The sequence below is a fragment of the Cervus elaphus genome, chromosome 11 (genome assembly GCF_910594005.1).
Source record: "Cervus elaphus chromosome 11, mCerEla1.1, whole genome shotgun sequence".
NCBI classification, from domain to species: Eukaryota; Metazoa; Chordata; class Mammalia; order Artiodactyla; family Cervidae; genus Cervus; species Cervus elaphus.
In genome coordinates this window covers 42,637,087-42,659,350 of record NC_057825.1, presented here as the reverse complement: position 1 = coordinate 42,659,350, position 22,264 = coordinate 42,637,087, and the positions used below count along the sequence as shown (strand labels likewise).

At 38.3% G+C, this 22,264-nt stretch overlaps 1 protein-coding gene and 1 pseudogene across 5 annotated transcripts in view; one reads left to right on the top strand and one right to left on the bottom strand.

Moving 5' to 3' along the window:
- Nucleotides 1-22,264, top strand: part of AFTPH (aftiphilin) — a 69,993-nt gene that overhangs the window by 7,298 nt on the left and 40,431 nt on the right. Inside the window, exon 1 of one of the 5 annotated variants that reach the window (XM_043917659.1) lies at nucleotides 10,213-10,224. The exons of the other annotated variants lie outside the window; for them this stretch is intronic. The gene's annotated coding sequence lies outside the window, so the exon portion shown is untranslated. Of the gene's footprint in view, nucleotides 1-10,212; nucleotides 10,225-22,264 lie in introns of those variants that run through there. 5 annotated transcript variants of the gene reach the window in all.
- LOC122703399 lies at nucleotides 14,968-15,535 on the bottom strand (annotated as a pseudogene).

Below are 22,264 nucleotides of genomic sequence, written 5' to 3'. Positions count from 1 at the left end.
CACTCTGTCATGTCCGACTCTTTGCAACCCCATGGACTGCAGCACACCAGGCTTCCCTGTCCTTCACCAACTCCCGGAGGTTGCTCAGACTCGTGTCCATTGAGTTGGTGATGCCATCCAACCATCTCATCCTCTGTGGTCCCCTTTTCCTCCTGCCCTCAGTCTTTCCCAGCATCAGGGTCTTTTCCAATGAGTCAGTTCTTAGCATCCCTAGTCAGGATCCTGCATACCACAGTCTGGGGTGGGGGCAGGAATCAAAGAAATAAATAAGTAAAAGATTACTTGGGTTGGGCATGATTGAGTACTAATGGGGGAGATTAGATAATGACAGCTTACATCAGAATGGAGTCAGGGGAATTGGAAAGAGGTACAGGTATACCATAATCAAGGGATTCATGAGATTAAAACTGTTCTTTAGAGATAGCAAAGGGAGGGGAGCTTTGTCAAGAAAGGCTCTGGAGTTTCTGACTTAGAAACTGGGTGGGTTTTGGGGCCATCTTCTTGGGGTGAAAGAGCTGTGAATGAGGACCAAATTTGAGAAAGAAAAACTTGGGTTCTGTCTTATTAAGTTCCAGGTCTTTGAGGAGCTCAAATGGAGAGGACTGAGAAGAAGTGATTTGCCTGGACTAGAGTTCAGGTTTGAGGGCTGGGCTGCAGGGGAAAATCAGGAGTCCTGGAATGTACTAATTAATAATTAAGGCTTAAAAAATAAATAAATAAATAATTAAGGCTTAGGTGGATGAGATTGATTGAGGGAGTGTTGAGTAAGAATAGACCATGGATGAAACCTGAAGGAACTTCTGCTACTAATTTGAGTATGTTCAGTACTTACAAGAAAATATTAGTTTGTTTTGAGGCCTACTCATAAGTGTGAAAGTAAGGAATAAGTTGGATTAAATAAAGTCAGTTCAGTCGCTCAGTTGTGTCCTACTCTTTGCGACCCCATGGACTGCAGCACTCCAGGCCTCCTTGTCCATCACCAACTCCCAGAGTTTACTCAGACTCATGTTCATTGAGTCGGTGATGCCATCCAACCATGTCATCCTCTGTCATCCCCTTCTCTGCCTTCAGTCTTTCCCAGTATCAGGGTCTTTTCAGATGAGTCAGCTCTTCGCATCAGGTGGCCAAAGTATTGGAGTTTCAGCTTCAGCATCAGTCCTTCCAATGAATATTCAGGACTAATTTCCTTTAGGATGGACTGGTTGGATCTCCTTGCAGTCCAGGGGACTCACAAGAGTCCTCTCCAACACGACAGTTCAAAAGCATCAATTCTTCGGCACCCAGCTTTTATAGTCCAACTCTCACATCCATACATGACTACTGGAAAAACCATAGCCTTGACTAGACAGACCTTTGTTGGCAAAGTAATGTCTCTGCTTTTTAATATGCTGTCTAGGTTGGTCATAACTTTTCTTCCAAGGAGCAAGCATCTTTTAATTTCATGGCTGCAGTCACCATCTGCAGTGATTTTGGAGACTCCCAAAAATAAAGTCAGCCACTGTTTCCACTGTTTCCCCATCTATTTGCCATGAAATGATGGGACCAGATGCCATGATCTTAGTTTTCTGAATGTTGAGCTTTAAGCCAACTTTTTCACTCTCCTCCTTCACTTTCATCAAGAGGCTCTTTAGTTCTTTGCTCTCTGCCATAAGGGTGGTGTCATCTGCATATCTGAGGTTATTGATACTTCTCCTGACAATCTTGACTCCAGCTTGTACTTCATCCAGCCTAGCTTTTCTCATGATGTACTCTGCATATAAGTTAAATAAGCATGGTGACAATATACAGCCTTGATGTACTCCTTTCCCTATTTGAAACCAGTCTGTTGTTCCATGTCCAGTTCTAACTCTTGCTTCTTGACCTACATACTGTTCTCTCAAGAGGCAGGTCAGGTGGTCTGGTAGTCCCGTCTCTGAGAATTTTCCACAATTTGTTGTGATTCATACAGTCAAAGACTTTGGCATAGTCAATAAAGCAGAAATAGATGTTTTTCTGGAACTCTCTTGCTTTTTCTATGATCCAGCGGATGTTGGCAATTTGATCTCTGGTTCCTCTGCCTTTTCTAAAATTAGTTTGAACATCTGGAAGTTCATGGTTCACGTACTGTTGAAACCTGGCTTGGAGAATTTTGAGCATTACTTGGCTAGCGTGTGAGATGAGTGCAATTGTGTGGTAGTTTGAACATTCTTTGGCATTGCCTTTCTTTGGGATTGGAATGAAAACTGACCTTTTCCAGTCCTGTGGCCACTGCTGAGTTTTCCAGATGTGCTGGCATATTTTCTGCAGCACTTTCACAGCATCATCTTTTAGGATTTGAAACAGCTCAACTGGAATTCTATCACTTCCACTAGCTTTGTTTGTAGTGTTGCTTCTTAAGGCCCACTTGACTTCATGCTCCAGGATGTCTGGCTCTAGGTGAGTGATCATAGCATCGTGATTATCTGGGTCGTGAAGATCTTTTCTGTATAGTTCTGTGTACTCTTTGTCACCTCTTCTTAGTATCTTCTGTTTCCCGTTGGGTCCATACCATATCAAATAAGTTAAATATTCCTTTTTGACTTTGAGTAGACAGTCTCTTTGAGTAGATAATTTTTATTTGAGTAGATAATCTAACACCTTTCTTATTTGGTTATTTGGAAACATACCTTTTTCCTGCAATAGAAAACAAACTGGGCTTCCCAAATAGCAAACAGGCTGAGAATATTTATAAATATATATTGGTGTTTTTGCTACATTAGTAAATCTGAGGAAAAATTGTGTAATTATCTCCATAAATACTGAAAAGACATTTTAAAAAGCCCATCTTCTGATTTTTTTAAACAACTTTAAGAATTGTTAGAAAATTCTGTAATATGATTAAGCATATTTACCTCAGACCAAAAACTAGTATCTTAATTAAGGGGAAATACTAGATGCCGACTCTCACCATTATTAGATCTCGTTTTGGAGGCAGTAGCCATCACAATCAATGAGGAAAAACAAGAGAGGTGAGAATTGGAAAGGAAAAGGCAAACTACCCCAGTCTGTTTATGATGTGATGGTACACAATTTGGTTTTATAAACAGCACTCAGCAATTACACCATAAGATAGGTGTGTTGTTGTTGCTAAGTTGTGTCCAAGACTCCCTGCAACCCCATGGACTGCAGCAAGCCAGGCTCCTCTGTTCTTCACAATCTCACAGAGATAAGTGAGCAGAAGGGAGGGGGGGGGGGGAAGGTAAAATACTTAACAATAAACTTAATAATAAATTAAAAAACCCTACATTGCTACTTCAATTTTATTAACAATTCTGTGTTTAGATAATAGAAGTCATCCTGAGTCACATGTTCTTACTCTTTAAATGCTTCCTTTAAATGATACTTTTCAAAACAAAACTTCTAGGAGTAGGATCTTTAATCCTACACTAAGATCTTACATCTTAATGTGACCACAGTTTTTTAAATGGATGCAGTGAATAACATTTCTGCTTCACCCAACCTCCAAGTGGGCATTTTGTTGTTGTTGTCTTCTTGATCATTGCTTGTGTTTTGTAGTATTTTTTGTTTTGCTGCAGTTTATCATCTTACATGTTGTTGTTCAGTTGCTAAGTTGTGTCCAATTCTTTGCCACCCCAGGGCCTGCAGCATGCCAGGCTTCCCTGTCCTTCACTGTTTCCGAGTTTGCTTGAACTCATGTCCATTGAGTCAGTGATTTTATCTAACCATCTCATCTTCTGCCGCCCCTTTCTCCTCTTGCCCTCCATCTTTCCCAGCATCAGGGTCTTTTCCAAAGAGCCAGCATTTGGCATCAGGTGGCCAAAGAATCAGAGCTTCAGCATCAGTAATTGTTTATTGTATGGATGCAGAAATGTTAATGTGGAGTATTTGCAGATAAACACTTCTGCTACTGCAGCACTCAAAATCTGAAGCAGTAATTAATTTTCTTAAGGCTTTTGTTTTTAGTAGCTATTTTTAAACAATAATGAGCCTATTATTAAGAAATAATTTAACTCTCTCTTTTTTTTTGGCTGTGCTGCACAGCTTGCAGAATCTCAGTTCCCTGACTGGGGTGGAACCTGGGCAGTGGCACTGACAGCATGAAGTCCTAACCAGTAGGCCACCAGAGAGCTCCCTAACTTTTTACACTGGATATTTCTAGTAGCACCTTTGTTCCTTAAAAAAAAACTCTGTAAGATTCAGGTACCAAATTCAAATTTTGTCTTAGCTGAAGCCAAAACAGAATGTTTAATTATTCATTACTTTTTACTTGTACTTAAATCACCATGTCTTCTTACTTCTTTCTGTATTTAGGACTTATTCCTCTGTATCATAATGAGCCAGGAGATGACAGCTTTCTGTCTCATTAGGTTTCAGAAGTTTACTTGAAGCACAGTGCAAGTGTTAACTACCTGAATAAAAAATACAGATTTTAATCAGATTACCAGTGACCTTGGTTTCTGGAAATGAAGAAAAGTTTCTGTCACTGCTGTTCACATATTTATTTCTTAGTGTTCAACTGCAAGTGAAATTGTGATTAATTTTTTTCAATGTGGGGGTTTTTCCAAGATTTCTATAAGATTTAAATTATATACATAATTATAACTGTTTCAAGGATTAATATAGTAATTTAAGTTTGATCGTTAAAGGAAAATTTTTTATTTTAATTTTTAAGAAAAGTGTTGAAGATTTATCCTAAACTTCTTGTTTTTGAAATCTCAAGAGAGTTAAATTTAATAATGATTTTCTCATGTTATCTGACAGAACTTTAAGAAATATTTGTATAATCAAATCATTGTAAGTAAGTAAGGGAAAATTTTTTTAAGAAAAAAAATACTATTTCATTGCTTTACCTATATTACTGAGTTCAGCAGTGGAGTTTAGAGACATTTATGGTATCCCATACTCGATGGACATGAGTTTGAGTAAACTCCGGGAGTTGGTGATGGATAGGGAGGCCTGACGTGCTGCGATTTGTGGGGTCACAGAGAGTCGGACACGACTGAGCAACTGAACTGATGGTATCCCCAAGAATAATAAACTCCAGTAATATTTATATTCTCTGGAAACTTAACACAGTGGTTCTTAACCTTCACTTGCCATCAGAATTACTTTGAAACTTTTTTTTAATGCAGATATTCAGGCCATATTCTGTAAAAAGATCCTTTATTAAAAGTTAAGCTTGAAAAAAAAAAGTTAAGCTTGAGTAGGTTTATTGCCTACTAGAGGAAAAAAACATGGAAATAAATTTGATTCACTTTGTTAAATAAAATAGATATAAAGAATTATTTCAGACAAGCAACCTGACGTAATGAAAAGAGCTCTGATATTTTTAACGTTAGAACCCTGTTTTCTGAACATAACTCCTTATGGGACCTTGAGCAGATTTTCTTGACCTCTCTGAGCCTATTTCTTCTAAAAATGGATGGTTGAGATTAAGTTGGATAGTGTATGAATAAGTACCTTGCCCAGTTCCTATCACATAATAACTTGATAAATATTGGTGATACTGCTTTACAGAAAGCACTGTGCCTGAATAGGCTTCTGGAAGCTTAGCAAATGAGTTCTCTGGAACTATAAGAGTAGTAAATTGGTAGAAGTGGCATATAGGACAACTGAGACGTAATGTGGAGCCAGTAGAGGAACCAGAAGGTAGTTTTGTCTGGCTGGAGGAAAGAAGGGAGTATCTTAGCCATGCTGGGTAAGGTAAGGAGTTTCAAGTGACTACAGGAATTTTGGCCAAGAATAATGAGGCCCTGAAATCCGATACTGGTTGTGGGATGTTAAATACAGTAAGAGATGTTAAGGACTTAATTTGTGGTTGATTTAATTTGAGGGAGGAAGATGGAAGAAGATGGCAGAGGGAACAGACAGAAGTAACACTCAGATTTCTGAATTTAGAATTCAGAATATTGTGTAAGAACAAGTAGTTTCTGTTTGTTCTTTGACTAGAGGTTGACTTCAGTTTTGAAACTGGAGAGTATGAGATCTATGTGGGAAATCCATGTCGAGAGATTCAGAAAGGTAGTTGGGTGTACAGAGGTTGGGCAGCCACAGATAGAGGTTTGGGCATTGCGGGCATATACTGTCAAACAAAATGGGGAAGAGATCTCTCAGGGATAAGAATATAAGGAAGCCAAAGCCTAGGGAACATGGACGTTTATGAGGCAAGCAAAAGAAGCAGATCCACTAGAGAAAGAAAGGATATGATAGGAGAATCAAGAGAGAATGCCTCTTCAGTAAGGCTTTTTCACTTAAAAATGTGTTTTAAACACCTTTCCCTATGGGCAATATGGCTTTGTCTTAAAAAAAAAAAAAGCTACAGTTTCTATTTACTCTTTAAGTTTTCAGTTGCTTCTTTAAAAACAAACAATGCAGGAATTAACATTTTGTGGAAATATCTTTGCATACTTACATGACTGCATCTGTGGAATACATTCTTGCAGATAAAATTGCTTAATCAAAAGAATATACCTTATAAAATTTTTGATATATTACTGATTTGCCTGGAATATGTGAACTGACATATACTCCCACTGGTGGTATCTTTAAATTTATCTTTAAAGTGGCTTGCTTCCTAGACTGAGGGTAGTATGAACTTGAAAAATGAATATTTTTTATTTATTACTTTAATGCAAATTTCTATAAAGAGAAAGGGAACACTTTATCAGATTACTTGGTTCATTCAAATAATATTATTTAAGAATGCATTTTGTCCTTGTAAGTACCAATCAAGGAGTTCTTTGTTTTAAAAGAAGCTCTTTTTCCTCTTCTTATATGTTGGAGGCAATAATTGGATTTAGAGGAAGTGGATCAGAAGAAAGGAGGATGATAATATTATTGTGACATGAATTAAACTTGAACAGAATTAATGGATGCAGTTGGAGACATAATGACATAAACAACACAAATTCTGTGCTAAGATTGTGTACAGAGATATTTTGATTTTTTTTTTTTCTGCTTCTTATATAAACTTTCAGCCATGGCCCCAAGACTGTAAAATGAGTTATTCTTAGAAAGCTGATCATAGGAGAGAGTCAGTGCTTTCTGGGTTATGACTTGTTTCTGGTTTATAAAATCATTTATAGGGGATCATGACCAGATTTTAAGAAAAAATGAAATAAAACTAAAAATATCAAAAGTACACAGAGAATAAGAGTAAATACTGTTTGGTGAAATTTGTATACATTTCTTCTGTAAATTACAGAGGGGAAATTTTCGAAAAATTTGGCTTTATACAATAGGTTAATTCTCAAGTCATTTCTAATCAAAAGTATAATAATACATTGCAAATAATAAATGTTGTCTGGGTTTGTTTGTTTTTCCTTTTTATCCTTTAGTCTTTCTACCTCTCAGAAGAAAGTAAAACTTTAAACCTTAACAACATTAAAAGGTCGGCTAGCTAGAAATTTGTTTGTCATGGGAATTCCTTCTGTAGTTTCCATGAAAGTTATCGGTGCAGGTAGATCCACCTATGGTTATTACCTGTATTACCTGTACACACACAGTCATGAGCACCGTTTTGGAATGTGTTTACATTTTATTTTTTCAGATATACAAAACTTTTGTTCTATGATAATCTATCCCAAGAGAGCCATTATGTGTTATTGTCTTTGGATAATGTATGGCTATTTCTAAGCCTGGTTTATTGTCTGGTTTCCTTCTGTTACCTCACATGTCTGTAGGTCATCTTCTCAATTGATGGGTGGTCAGGGAACAAATTAAAACTAACAGTACTTGGGAAAGACATCATTTGTGAGGTAAATCTTCTGTTCCATAGGTCATATGTTAAGGCTAAATTTGTGAGTTTGAGGTTATCTTGGACATTGCTTTCTTTCTCATCAGTTCAGATAATTGAATTTTAACTGCATTTGGTTGTAGTTTTATAACTTTTGCTAGATGTTTTTTCATCCAAAAGATGAGTTGCTTTCATAGCAGGTATTCATGATATAGACAGTAACAACACTGTTAGGGAAAGGGCAGCTGCCAAGAGCTTTACAAGGTGTACATATTTTAGTTACTGGCTAAAAGGGGGTCTTTCGTTTTGAAAGCCTACGAAGTACACTTTTGGGATTTGTTTGTTTGTTTTTGCCAGAATACCCTGGTCTCTGGAGGTCGAACTCTTGCTAGTCTTGACCAGAATGCTAATTTAAAACTTTACAGTGAGAAATTTCTTTCAACGCGTGTCAGCTATTCTTGTCAGCTGATGGCAAAATGTGTGGAAAATTTACATGAAGTACTAAAGAAAGTTGCTGGGAGCAGAGAACAGGAGCAAAGGAAATTAGCTGACTGCCCAGAGTAGTTTCAGTCAGCTAATTTCCCTTGCTCCTGCTGTCTGCTCCCAGCAGCTTTCTGCCCTGAGTAGTATCAGACTTCCCAGGTGGCTTAGCAGTAGAGTATCCCCTTGCCAAGTAGGAGACCCGGGTTCAGTCCCTGGGTCGGGAAGATCCCCTGGAGAAGGAAGTGGCAACCCACTCCAGTATTCTTGCCGGGAGAATTCCATGGACAGAGGACCCTGGCTGGTTATAGTCCATGGGGTCACAAAGAGTTAGACACGACTCAGCAACTAAACAGCAACAGCCAGAGTAGTATTACCCTCTGGTGATGCTCCGGCTGACACCTCCCCGTGTGCTGAGAAACAAATCCCAAAACTGTACTTTGTGGGCTTTCAAAACAAAAGTGAGGTCGGTGGACCCCGTGCCCCAGAAGGAACAGAAGTAATGTGAGTCAGGCCCTGAGGATGCAGTGGTCAGTAACATAGGTCTGTTCCTGAACTGTCTTCTTAGTCTTTTACACTCAAATAAAGTGACTCTTGACAGAGCAATTTCAGTGGAGTGATAGGGTGGAAGCCAGATTGTGCTGGGTTGAGGAGTGAGTGGGAGGTTAGGAAGTAGAGATAGTGAATAGACAGGGCCCTTTCAAGCAGCTTGGTGGTGAGGAGGAGGAGGAGAGTTAAAAGGGCACAGAAGGGAGGGGTTTGTTTTGTTTCGCTCTGATTTGTTTGAGGATGGAAGATTCTGGAACATTGACTGGCTGAAAGCAACAGTATTAATGGAGAATTTCAAAAGAGCCCCCTGAGCAAGCAGCTGAGAAAGAAAACAGAAGGTCCAGGATTTATCTGTACACAATACTGTGAATATAAGCAAGATTTTAGTGACGGGGCATGAAATTGAAATAGTTTCTGTTTTTAGATTCTACTTTCAGTGTAACATCTCAGGGATATTAGGGTCGAAAATTAGAGTGCTTAATTTATTCTGCAACTATATAAGAGCAGAGGGTACTAGGGGAAAAATGGCTTTCTGAGAGCTAATGCATTTGCCTTCACTGCTGCTTCTCTTCCATTGCCTTTGTTATCAGCAGTTATCCAGTGTCATTTATTCAATTTTAAGTTGAAGTACTTTCTGGGAAATTAAAAGACACTTGCTGCTTGGAAGAAAAGTTACAACCAACCTAGACAGCATATTAAAAAGCAGAGACATTACTTTGCCAACAAATGTCCGTCTAGTCAAAGCTATGGCTTTTCCAGTAGTCATATATGGATGTGAGAGTTGGACTATAAAGAAGGCTGAGCACTGAAGAATTGATGCTTTTGAGCTGTGGTGTTGGAGAAGGCTCTTGAGAGTCCCTTGAACTGCAAGGAGATCCAACCAGTCCATCCTAAAGGAAATCAGCCCTGAATATTCATTGGAAGGACTGATGCTGAAGCTGAAACTCCAATACTTTGACCACCTGATGCGAAGAACTGATTCATTTGAAAAGACCCTGATGCTGGGAAAGATTGAAGGTCAGAGGAGAAGGGGATGACTGAGGATGAGATGGTTGGATGGCATCACCAACTCAATGGACATGAATTTGAGTAAGCTCTGGGAGTTGGTGATGGACAGGGAACCCTGGCGTGCTGCAGTCTATGGGGTCGCAAAGCGTCGGAAACGACTGATCAACTGAACTGAACTGAACCTTCTGGGAAAAATGGCTAATAAACTCTTAAATATGGTCTGTTGATATAACAAAGAGAAAACAGTTTCTAATGTTTTAATTTTTGCTGTAAAACCATACAAATAAGTACAGTACTTTATGGATTTGCATAGAAGGTTAAAGTATACAATGAAAGAAAAGTTCTTTCTTAGGAATTTTTGAAAACTAGCTTCCATAATAACTTACTGCTCTTTAGCTACCTTCATTCCGAGAAGGCACTGGCGACCCATTCCAGTACTCTTGCCTGGAAAATCCCGTGGACGGACGAGCCTGGTAGAGTCAGACATGACTGAGCGACTTCGCTTTCACTTTTCACTTTCATGCATTGGAGAAGGAAATGGCAGCCCACTCCAGTGTTCTTGCCTGGAGAGTCCCAGGGACAGGGGAGCCTGGTGGGCTGTCGTCTATGGCGTCGCAGAGTCAGACACGACTGACACAACTTAGCAGCAGCAGCAGCTACCTTCATTGACGAATAAATGTGTTTTGCTGCTCTGGGTGTCATTTACCTTACATATAGAATATTTGTACTTTTGTGACTCGTCCTTACATCAAAACCAGGAAGACAAATAATTCAGTTGTCGCTTTTGGCAGTCTTGTCTTTTGTTGAAGAATATGCCTGCCAATGCTGGAGACACGGGACACTTGGGTTTCATCCCTGGGTCAGGAAGATCCCCTAGAGTAGAAAATGGTAACCCACTCCAGTGTTCTTGCCTGGAAAATTCTATGGACAGAGAAACCTGGCAGGCTAAGGTCCATGGTGTCACAGAGAGTCAGAGGTAACTGAGCATACATGCACAACTTAGATATAAAGATATTTTGCTGCTTATTTTCCTTATTTGCCACATTTTTGCCACTATGTACATTAACATTGAAATAAGAGATTCACTTCTCGGAATTTTTGTTGGTTATACTTTCTTCATCTTACCTTATAAGCATCTTTTTTTCACCTTCCAAGTTGTTGTGGATGTTTCAGGAAACTAATCTGTAAAATGAATATAATCATTCATATCTCATACCATAGTTTGAGGACTGAATGAGACAGTTCACGAGTGCTTCTCACATAAGTATTGATATATAGTGCCAAAGTAATATTAGTATTGTTATTGATGGAAGCAGGAAATGAAAGTATGTGGAATATACTATTTATTTGACAGATATTTTAAATAATATTGTGTATTATTGATACAGTTGATGCCAGTAGTGTCTTGGATTTTTGTTTTTAAAAGGACAAGTTCAGAGAAATTCTGAGGTCTCTGAAAAATACTCACCTTTGGAATTGTGGGAGTTTTATTAAGTAGTCTTAAAGTTTGCACCCTATGTTGAAAGGAGGATGATCATCCTAAAATGAAACAAACACCATCACCTTTCTCAGGTCTTTACTAAAAATATTTTATTTTTAGGAGCTCTCTTTGTTTTGTGTTCATATTGAACACCATGTTTTGCTAGCCACCGTTGAGTACTATGACATCACTAACTCAATGGACAAGAGTTTGAGCAATCTCTTGGAGATAGTGAAAAACAGGGAAGCCTGGCTGTCTGTGGGTTTGCAAAAAGTCAGACACCACTTAGCGACTGAACAGTTTAATTTAATATGCTGAGAATAAACCACTCAAAAAGAGAAAAGGAAATTATCATTTTATAAATTTTATATTTTAGAAGCATGAAAACTTTTGTGACATCATGGCCCAGGCATCTCTAGATGTATTGAAAACAAAGAGTTAACTAAATTTAAATCTTCACATGGCTCAGAAGAAAAGCTTTTTCTTTTGTTTTTTCTGACAAGATGACTTCTAAGCAGGAATGTAGGCTGGGAGGATTCACTGACAGTGCATTTTGACAGTGGTAGTATCTGAAAACTCCCATGAGGATGTTACAGTAAAGATTTGAATAATTTGGACTACTGAAATAACAGGCAACATTTGTAATGCAAATCGATGTTAATTGTTTATATAATATTTTCTTTCATTTTTCTGAAGAAAATACAGATTTTTTTTTAAACAAGTGATTAATTATAAACCTCAAATATATTGTGGTAAAAAGGTAGTGAGTGTGTGTGTCTGTGTTCCATTAAATAAGGCTTGCTAGTGTCGTTTGTACTATTTAAGTCAGTAGCATAAGTTCAGATACAGTTGTCTTTTCCCTTTTCTTACCACTAACTATCTGCTTGTGTTCTTCACCACAACCATCCACTTCCAACTCAGTCCCTATAAAAATGTGTTTGGGGTGAAGGGTCCTTGGTAAAGCTGGATTACATCATCTGGAAGTGCTGTCTGGCCTTGAAAGTTGATGTATACGTTGATTAAGCTGGGCTGGTGTCCTATAAAACAGGGATCCCCAACCCCCAGACCTTGGACCTGTTCCCTAATCAGTGTCAGTCCTTGGCCTGTTGGGAACTGGGCTACACAGCAGGAGGTGAGCAACAGGTGAGTGGAAGCTTTGTCTGCTGCTCTCCATCTCTCTCACATTACCTCCTGCACTGTCCCCTTCCCCCACCGTGGAAAACCTGTCTTCCATGAAACCAGTCCCTGCTGCTGTTGTAAAAGATGGGGATTTCTCTTTGGTGAGTTTTCAGCTTGTCCAGAAGGAACTCTCAATGGTTGATTCTGGGATTCCCTAGAGGGCCTCTTAGAGACCCCACCATTACCACCAAATGTGTGCTCAGGGTTCTTTGGGGTAGGGGATAGTTTGTGTGGATGATGAAGGGCAGAGGTTTGGTCAAGGATTCTCTCTCTCTTAGAGAAGTAAACAGAATCATTCTAAGCACCTGCTTAGAAGCTTTTCCTCTTGTGGTCTTTCCTCTAACTTGGAAGTGTCTATAGCCAGTATCCTTCAAGGTACTACTGGTGAGAACTTTTGGGGTACACTGTCCTGTTCTATTTCAAAGCCTCTGTCTCTTAACAAACTACTACTGGTCTCTTGAATTAGTTCAGAGGTTATGGTCTCAGTCCTTTAACCTTGGGCATTGTTTCATATTTTCTTGGGATTGGTTATAGAAATTAGAAATAAAGTCAACTTCCTATATCTTTAATGTGGTTACTAATTGTTTTCTTAAATGATTTATTCTTTCAGTGACCTTTTAAGCTGTGTGATTCTGTTTTATTTTTAAATTTTTTGACTGCACCATGTAGCATGTGGGATCTTAGTTCCCTAATCAGGGATTGAACTCAACCCGCCCCCCACATTGGAAGCGCAAAGTCTAAACCACTGGACCACCAAGGCAGTCCTCCCTCAGTGACCTTTTAAAAGTATATGCAGAGTAGTGTGAATGTTTGTGCCAAGTAAGCAAACATTGGCTTAGATCTTGTTAAGGCTAGATTGTGATTTGAGCCACAGATTTGGGTATAAGTTTAAATGTGATGATAATTGATAACTTACCAAGTGCACAGAATGTGCCAGGTACTTAAGGTCTGTTATCTAAAATCCTCATAACAGCATTGTAGAGGAGGGACTGCTAGCCGCTTTTTATAGATAGGAAACTGGAGGCTCAGAGAGGGCAAACTCACATAGTTAGTAAACAGGGAAACCAGAACCTAAACCTGGGCTCTGTCTAACTCCAGATCCAAAATCTTGCCCTCATACCATACTACCTCTTGAGACATATTATATCTATATAAATATAGCCTTACGTTTATATCCCAGAATAAGGCAAAGTATTAATAAGCAAAAAAATTTTTTTCTAGAGTGGTATATTTTTAACTATGGTCATATATTAATTGACTGTAATCTAAATATGTTGATTTTCTGAGAAACACTTTTTGACACATAGCATACACACAGCAAAGCACACAACCGTAAGTGTACAACAGGATGAATTTTTACAAAAGTATGTGCCAGTATAATAAATACTACCCAGTGGAGGATAATAACATTATCTCTGTTAGTATCCAGCAGGCTCTTCAGTGCCGCCCTTCAGCCAGTACTCTACCCCTCCCTATCAGTTCAGTTCAGTCGCTCAGTTGTGTCCGACTCTTTGTGACCCCATGGACCACAGCATACCAGGCTTCGCTGTCCATCACCAACTCCCAGAGCTTGCTCATACTCATGTCCATCGAGTCGGTAATGCTATCCAATCAGCTCATCCTCTGATGTCCCCTTCTCCTCCTGCCTTCAGTCTTTCCCAGCATCAGGTAACCACTATTCTGAATTACCATCATAGATCAGTTTTGTGTTTTTGGAACCACATAGAATTGGAATCATGCAGTGTGTATTTTATATATAGTTATCTGGTTTCTTTTATACATTATGTCTGCAATACTCATCCATGTTGTCGCGTCTAGCAATAATTCATTTCATTGCCATGTCTGCTTATACCGTGGTTTATTTTAACCATTCTGTTGATGTACATTTAGGTTATTTTCAGTTAAGATTAAAGTTGTCAAGAACGGTCTTGTGCATGTCTTTTAGCACATGTAAATACTCGCTTTTGTGGGATATAAACCTGGTATAGTTCTAATAAATACTTCCGAGCAGTTCTCCAAGTGGGCAATACCAGTTTACACTCCCACCATTAAAGAATGAAAATCCCAGTTGCCCCAGTCTTTGCCATCAGTGGCTATAGTTTGAATTGTTCTAATTTTAGCCATCCTAGTGGGTATGTTGTTGTGTCTTGTTGTGGTTTTAATGTGCATTTCCCTGATGACTTGTCATACGCTTATTCGCTTTTTGGACATCCTCCTTTGTGAAATACTCTTTTGTCTAAATATTTTTTTTAAATTCTATTTCAGAAGGTTTTTTGCAAGTTGCTTTATTTGCAATGCCAATTTTAAAAGTCACTGAACTAAAATTAACTGGACAATAAACTAGGCAGAAATTGCTTTACAAAAGGGAAAGCCCAAAATGCCACTTTCTATAGGGAACCCACAGTTCAATTTTATTCAGAGCAAAGAAAAGAAACTTTCAGTCATACTAGAAGAAACTGGGCCATAAGTTTGGGAACTGTACTGAAACTACACATGCAATGAGGACAACATTCTGCTAATACAATTGACTTGCTGCTGCATTTGTTGACTGTTTTTCTAATATTAACAATTATAAACAAAGCAGTGCAACCAGTATTTGGAATAATCCTTACAGTGTTACAGCGTTAGACACGAAATTTCACTTCTCCTCACACCACTGGTTCTCTTTGTGTACCTGGGCTTCCTCTTCTTCAGTAAAATCATTTTTGATACTGAATGTCTTTCGAACTCCTCAGGAGTTTTCCCCTTGATCATATTAGCAACAGTCTTGCAGGTAACATCAAGCAAACCTTTGATGTCTAAGTAGTTTGCTGCCAATATAAGCTCAAAGAGTGTCCCTTGGTCAGCTTTCAGGAATTCTTGATCCCAAACAGGTATATCATCTGTTTGTTTTTCTTTGTTCTCACATCCTCAGGAGGAGGAGGATCATCCTTGGGGTGGGTGCACCACTGAATGACCTTTTTTAATATTGCTGCATTAACATTTGGCAAGGGGACTGGATCATCATCTCCTTCCCAAATCTTCCAACATAGTCTTGTTGATGGTCACAGACTGTTTTGCAATTTCAACATCAACTTCGAATATCTCTCCATCAGAACTCTGCAACTTAATTGAAGGCATGGTATTAGGTCTCAAAGAGATGGAGGGCCGGAGGCTGAAGTGAGCAGGAAGGTGTCATCAAACAGCAAAACCTAAAGGCGGAGAACAAGGCCAATACAGCGCTTGTCTAAATATTTTGGCCATTTTTCTTTTAGGTCATCTCATATTGATTTGTAGGAATTTTTTGCGTATTCTGGGTGTGAGTTCTTTGACAGTTACATGTATTGCAAGTATCTTCTTTCAGGCAATGGCTTGCCTTTTCATTCTCTTAATGTTCTCCTGACAGAAGTTTTTAATCTTGAGTCCAATTTATCAATTTTTTCTTTTATGATTGCTGCTTTCTATTACTTGTTTAAAGCACCTTACCTTCCCTGAAGTCATGAAAATAATCTCTTAAATTACCTCCTAGAAGGCTGGTTATTTTATCTTTCACATTTAGGCCTACACTCTGTATGGTACTAACTTTTGAGTAAGATGTTAGGTAGGATCAAAGATTTTTTCTCCCAGTTAATGATCTAGCACCATTTGTTGAAAGCCTATTCTTTCCCCCTACCACTCTGCATTGGCATCTTTGTTATCACATGGCCATATAGCTTTAAAAAAGGCTTGGTATCTGATAGGTTAAGTCCTCCAACTTTGTGCTCCTTGAGGAACTACTTTTAAATGGGTCGATAGTCTTAAGTGATATCAGCCCCATCCCTCTTTTTATTCCTTTGCCTTCCCAAGTCCATCTTGCCACTTGAGCCCAGAAATTTCAGCCTGGAGACTCACCGTCTTTTTTTTCCCAAGACCGTTTCAGACTTGCGGCTAGAGCTCGTTAAGCAAACGTGGCCCTTCCTCTTGAGAAAGATGAATTCTGAATCACCTTCACTCATTGTATCCCCTGTCTTCCTGGCTGCCACTCTGACACACGGTTGCTCTGACTGTCTTCAGGACTACCATGACTACTCAGTCATGAGAGCCTTTTGTAAACTGTGACTTCAGTCTTTCCTGGATATCCCCATTACTTGTTTACTGTCCTCTAACAGGTCTTGGAATAAGCAGACAGGAAGAAGGCAAATTGAGCATACCCCCGTTCCCTGCAAAACATACATGCACACACACACAAGTGCTTGTTCAGGTTGTAAAGGAATTGGATAATAGGTAGGACTCCTTGTGTGTGAAGTAAGTAGTTCATTAAGGATGAAGAAACATTTATTGAGGTGGCTGTGCGCCAGGCACAGTATTAATGTCAGCTCATCTATGCTGCTTCTGTTCGGCAGAAAGAACTACTTAAAAATCCATATTTTCCTGTGGTTAAAAAAAACAGTAGATTTGTTTAAGTCAGACTTAATATTTAAATTCATTACACAGTTAAATTCATTACACTTCAGCTAAAATGAACAAATATACTTTAGTTAACAAATTTTACTGAATTGGCCTGGGCACAGAAGAATATTCTGGAAATTTCAGGCCTACTCCATACTGGCCGGTTGGCATTTGTGGCTGAAACCTCAGGGCAGTGGCACTCTCAGGCTTCTGAAGGGTGAGCTGGATCAGAGCCAAGACCTGCTGAAGTGAATGTGCAGCCCATGTTCTTCTCATCAATAGATGACACGGTTTTAAGGAATGTGGAAACGTTCATAGTCCGGGGCTCTCATAAAGCCTGTGGCACCTAAGGAGGAGAGAGAGAATACCTTGCTAAAGTGGGACAAGAAGAAAAACTACTTTCTGTTGTTGGTTACAAAGTTCCTGATTCAGATCTTTGTATTTGCCTTAACACCCCAGTTTGAAGTAAGCCTTGAAACAATAAAATGTTTCATTTTTCAAACAATAGAAAAGGCAGTAGATTAACCATGAACAGATTCTACTTAAACATCACAGATGGTCCTTTACAAATAAAATGTTATAAGAATGTAAAATGATACAGCACTCTCAAAAAGTTTGGCAGTTTTTTACCAAACTAAACATGCGCTAACATAACATCAGTGATCCTGTCCTTGCTCATTTATCCCAGATAAATAAGAACCTGTGTTTACACAAAAACCTATATGTAAATTTCTTTAGCATCTTTATTATAAATACTATTTAAACATACTATTAGTGTATGTATTATTAATGAGTTGATGATGGACAGGGAAGCCTGGTGTGCTGCCGCCCATGGGGTTGCAAAGAGTCGGACATGACTGAGCAACTGAACTGAACCCACTCCAATATCCATCTACTCAGGCAGTCCTTATCACAACCCCAAGGGACTCTCAAGAGTCTTCAACACCACAGTTCAAGAGCATCAGTTCTTCAGCACTCAGCTTTCTTTATAGTCCAACTCTCACATCCATACATGACTACTGGAAAAACCATAGCTTTTACTAGATGGACCTTTGTCGGCAAAGTAATGTCTTCTGCTTTTTAATATGCTGTCTAGGTAGGTCATAACTTTTCTTCCAAGGAGCAAGCGTCTTTTAATTTCATGGCTGCCGTCACCATCTGCAGTGATTTTTGGAGCCCAAGAAAATAAAGTCTGTCACTGTTTCCATTGTTTCCCCATCTATTTCCCACGAAGTGATGGGACCGGATGCCATGATCTTAGTTTTCTGAATGTTGAGTTTTAAGCCAGCTTTTTCACTCTCCTCTTTCACTTTCATCAAGAAGCTCTTTAGCTCTTCTTTGCTTTCTGCCATAAGGATGGTGTCATCTGCATATCTGAGGTTATTGATATTTCTCCCAGCAATCTTGATTCTAGATTGTGTTTCATCCAGCCCAGACCTTAAGTGCATTATACTGAATGAAAAAAGTCACCCTCAAAAGGTTACATGCTGTATGATTCTATTTACATAACACTTCATAGAATTAATGGAGATGTAGAATAGATTAGTGGTTGCCCAGTAACAATGTATTAAAAAGCAGAGACATCACTTTGCCATCAAAGGTCCATATATCAAAGCTATGGTTTTTCCAGTAGACATGTATAAATGTGAGAGTTGGACCATAAGGAAAGCTGAGTGACAAAAAATTGATGCTTTTGAACTGTGTTGCTGAAGAAGACTCTTGAGACTCCCTTGGACTGCAAGAAGATCAAAACAGTCAATCCTAAAGGAAATCAGCCCAGAATATTGGAAGGACTGATGCTGAAGCTGAAGCTCCAACACTTTGGCCACCTGATGCAAAGAGCCAACTCATTGGAAAAGATCCTGATGCTGACAAAAATTGAGGACAGGAGGAAAAGGGGGATGAGATGGTTGGGTGGCATCACAGACTCAATGGACATGAGTTTGAACAAACTCATGTGAAGTTTGTTCACATGATAGTGAAGGACAGGGAAGCTTGGCATGCTGCAGTCCATGGGGTCGCAAAGAGTTGGACACAACTGAGCAACTGAACAATCTCAACAGGGACAGGAATGGGTTGGAACAGTGGGGACAGGTCTGTATCTTCATAGTGGTGGTTACATAGATCTGAACGTGGGATAAAATTGAACTATACACAAACACAAAAGAAGGCAAGCTTTTTTTTTTTTTTCTTTTTTTTAAATGGTGAAAACAGAATAAAGGTCTATAGTTTAGTTGATAGTAATACCATGTTTCCGGTTTTGCTATTATACTAGAACTGTCTGAGATGTCACCATTAGAAGGAACTGGGTGAAGGGTGCACAGGACTTTACCATTTTTGCAACTTCATTTATCTATTATTCTTTCAAAGTAAAACGTTTTTAAAAATAAGGTATGTTATATGCTCACATTCACGGAAGCATGATTCACAGTAGCCAAAATGTGGAACCAACCCATCTGTCCATCAACAGATGATAGTGTTACATACAGTAGGATCATATTCAACCTTACAAAGAATGCAATTCTGACACCATGCTTCAGTATGTATAAACCTTGAGGACATCATGCAAAGTGAGTAAACCAGTCACAGAAGAACAAATACTGCATGGTTCTACTTACAGGAGGCACCTAGAGTAGTCAAAATTCCTAGAGACAGAAAGTGGAATGGTGGCTGCAGGAGCTAGGGGGTGGGGATGGGGAATGGGGAGTTCTTATTTAGTAAGTACAAAGACACTTTGATGTTTTGGAGGATAAAAAGTTCCAGAGATTGATGCTGGTGATGGTTGTACAATAGTGTCGATACACCTAAAGCCACTGAACTGCACACTTAAAAGTGGTTTAAATTTGGTAAATTTTATGCATATCTGCTGTAATTTTTAATAAAGCATTATTGTGTAAGTAACACATTTTATTATAAAATAGGCATATTTAAATGCAAGCATAAATCTGGAATGCTTTTAACTTTTTAAATTTTTCATCTTGCAGTGATCAGAAACTTATAAAAAGTTGCAGGTTTAGTACAAATAAGATTTTTTTTCCCCCAGAACAGTTTGAGACTGTTGCCCCCATCTCTTCCAAATATTTCAGTGTGTATACTGAGGACTTCTCTTACATACCACAGAACTACCATCAAAATCAAGAAAGCATCAGTGCATTGCTGCTAATCCTTGGGCTCTATTCAAGTCTCACAGTCATCCAGTAATGACTTTTATAAAAAGGGGAGCCAGTTGAGAACCAAGTGTAGTATTTACTTGCCACAGCTCTTTAGTCAAGTTCAATCTGGAACAGTTTTCCAATTTTTCTGTTACTTTCATGGCATTGATACTTTTGATATTATTATAGACAGTTGTTTTGTAGATTATCTCTTAATTTGCATTTGTCTGAAGTTTCCTCATGAATCGAGTCAAACTGTGTATTTTTGGCAGGGATTCCAGAAAGGAGTCTGTGTCCTCATTGCATCTTATCAGGTGATGCATGATTTCTATATTCCCACTTCTAATGGTACTAACTTTGGTCACTTGATTGTCAGTCTTCACCAAGGGGAAGTTACCCTTGTTCCCTTCGTAATTGAGTATGTTGTAGGGAGGTATTTTGAAGCTGTGCAATATCTTGTTCCTAATCTAACTTTCAATTTATTCATTTACATGTTTATATCCATGAGGGCTGATAGTGTATTATTTTATTCAGTGAATTATAATCCATCATCATCTTTATTTTGATCCTGAAGTTGTCCCTGATTTAAACAGTAGTAACCCCTTCAAGCTGGTTTTTGTGTCCTTTTGACATGTCTGCATCATTATGAATGTGTTTAAATTTTAAAAAGGAATTATATTAAAAAGATTCAGATGGATCCTATTGTAATGATACGGCATAATTTGCTTAAGTAATCCTTCTGGAGCATTTTGTTTAATGAAAAAAAAAATAGAGTTCATATAGTATAGCCAAATTGCCTTCTGTATGTGTGTGCAGGTGTCCCTTTCTCCACACTTTCGTTAACAATTGGAGAGTATTTTTAAACACTAGGAACTTCATAATTATAGGGAAACTGTTAGAGGCCAAATGACCTTGTATACTCAGCATTAGAAGGGGTTATCAAGAAGCTCAACAAGGGAAGAAAATAGAATTTATCTGTATCTTTTACTGTGTGTATGATTTTCTCTTTAAATCGGCAGGGGAAAAAAGTATCTTGGAACTAAAGCAGTTATTTCCTTCTTTATAATGCTGATTTCGTAAGGTAAACAATTTAAAGTAGATATATTCCAGTGGGATCTTTTTTCTTCTGTCTTGCTTATTTCTCTCAGCACTGACCAGTCATTAACCTAAAGATCTTTTTGTATTCTGAAGCCGTTTTCTGCTAACCAGCTATATGACTCAGTAAAGCTGCTCATCAGTGAGCCTAATTTTCCTCCTCTCTGAATTAAATTATGTGGTTTATAAGGTACCTTCTCTTTAAAACTGGAAGATCTTAAGAAATTTTATCCTGAGAGTTGAAAGAATTTATTGTTGTTATCTTGCAAAACTGGTTGAATTTTGCAGTAAACATTTTCCTCTTGTGTCTAACTTGACAACTATGAGGATCAGTTTATTGTTTATGGGCTGTTTTTATTCTAGGACTTTGGTATTAATCTTCCCTTTCCTTTTACTGATAAGTCTGTCTTGTGACACTTTTGACTGTTTAGTACAGAGGAAAATAATAACTCATACATAGATTCCATTTAAGAATTGAATGTTAAAAAAAAAAAAAGGAGATATCATAAACTCACAGGCCTGGGAAGAATCATTCAAGAAATGTGACTGTGATAATGCTAGTTAGGAAAAAATTCACTTAGACCTTTGCTGTAGACCATATGCCAAAATAAATTTTAACTGTATTAATTATAAAAAAAAAAAACCCTATAAAGTAGAAGAAAATAAAAGTGAATATTTATTAAATTTAAAATTTAAGCTTTTATGACGGCAAAATAATGAAGAAAACTACTAATGGAAAATCAATTTGACCCCTTAAAGATTAACTTGGGAAAACAGTTTGGCTTATAACGTTAATTACACACTTACCATGTGACCCAGCCTTCGCACTCCTGAGTATTCATCTTAGAGAAATGGGAACTCATGTTCACATAACAGTCTATACACAAATGTTCATAGCAGCTTTACTTGTAGTTGTAAAAATACTGAAAATAACCTAGATGTCTTACATGGTGTAAACAGAAAAACAAACTGGTGACATCTGTGTAGTGGAATACTACTTAGCAATAAAAAGGAATGAACTGTGGACACATACAACAACATGGATGGATCTTGAGGGCATTAAGCTGAGTGAAAAAGCCAACTTCACAGGGTTACATATTACATAATTCCATTTAGATAACACGCTTGACATAGCAAAATTACAATGATGGAGAATAGATTAGTGGTTGCCAACAGTTCGGGTTTATGGAAGGGCATGAC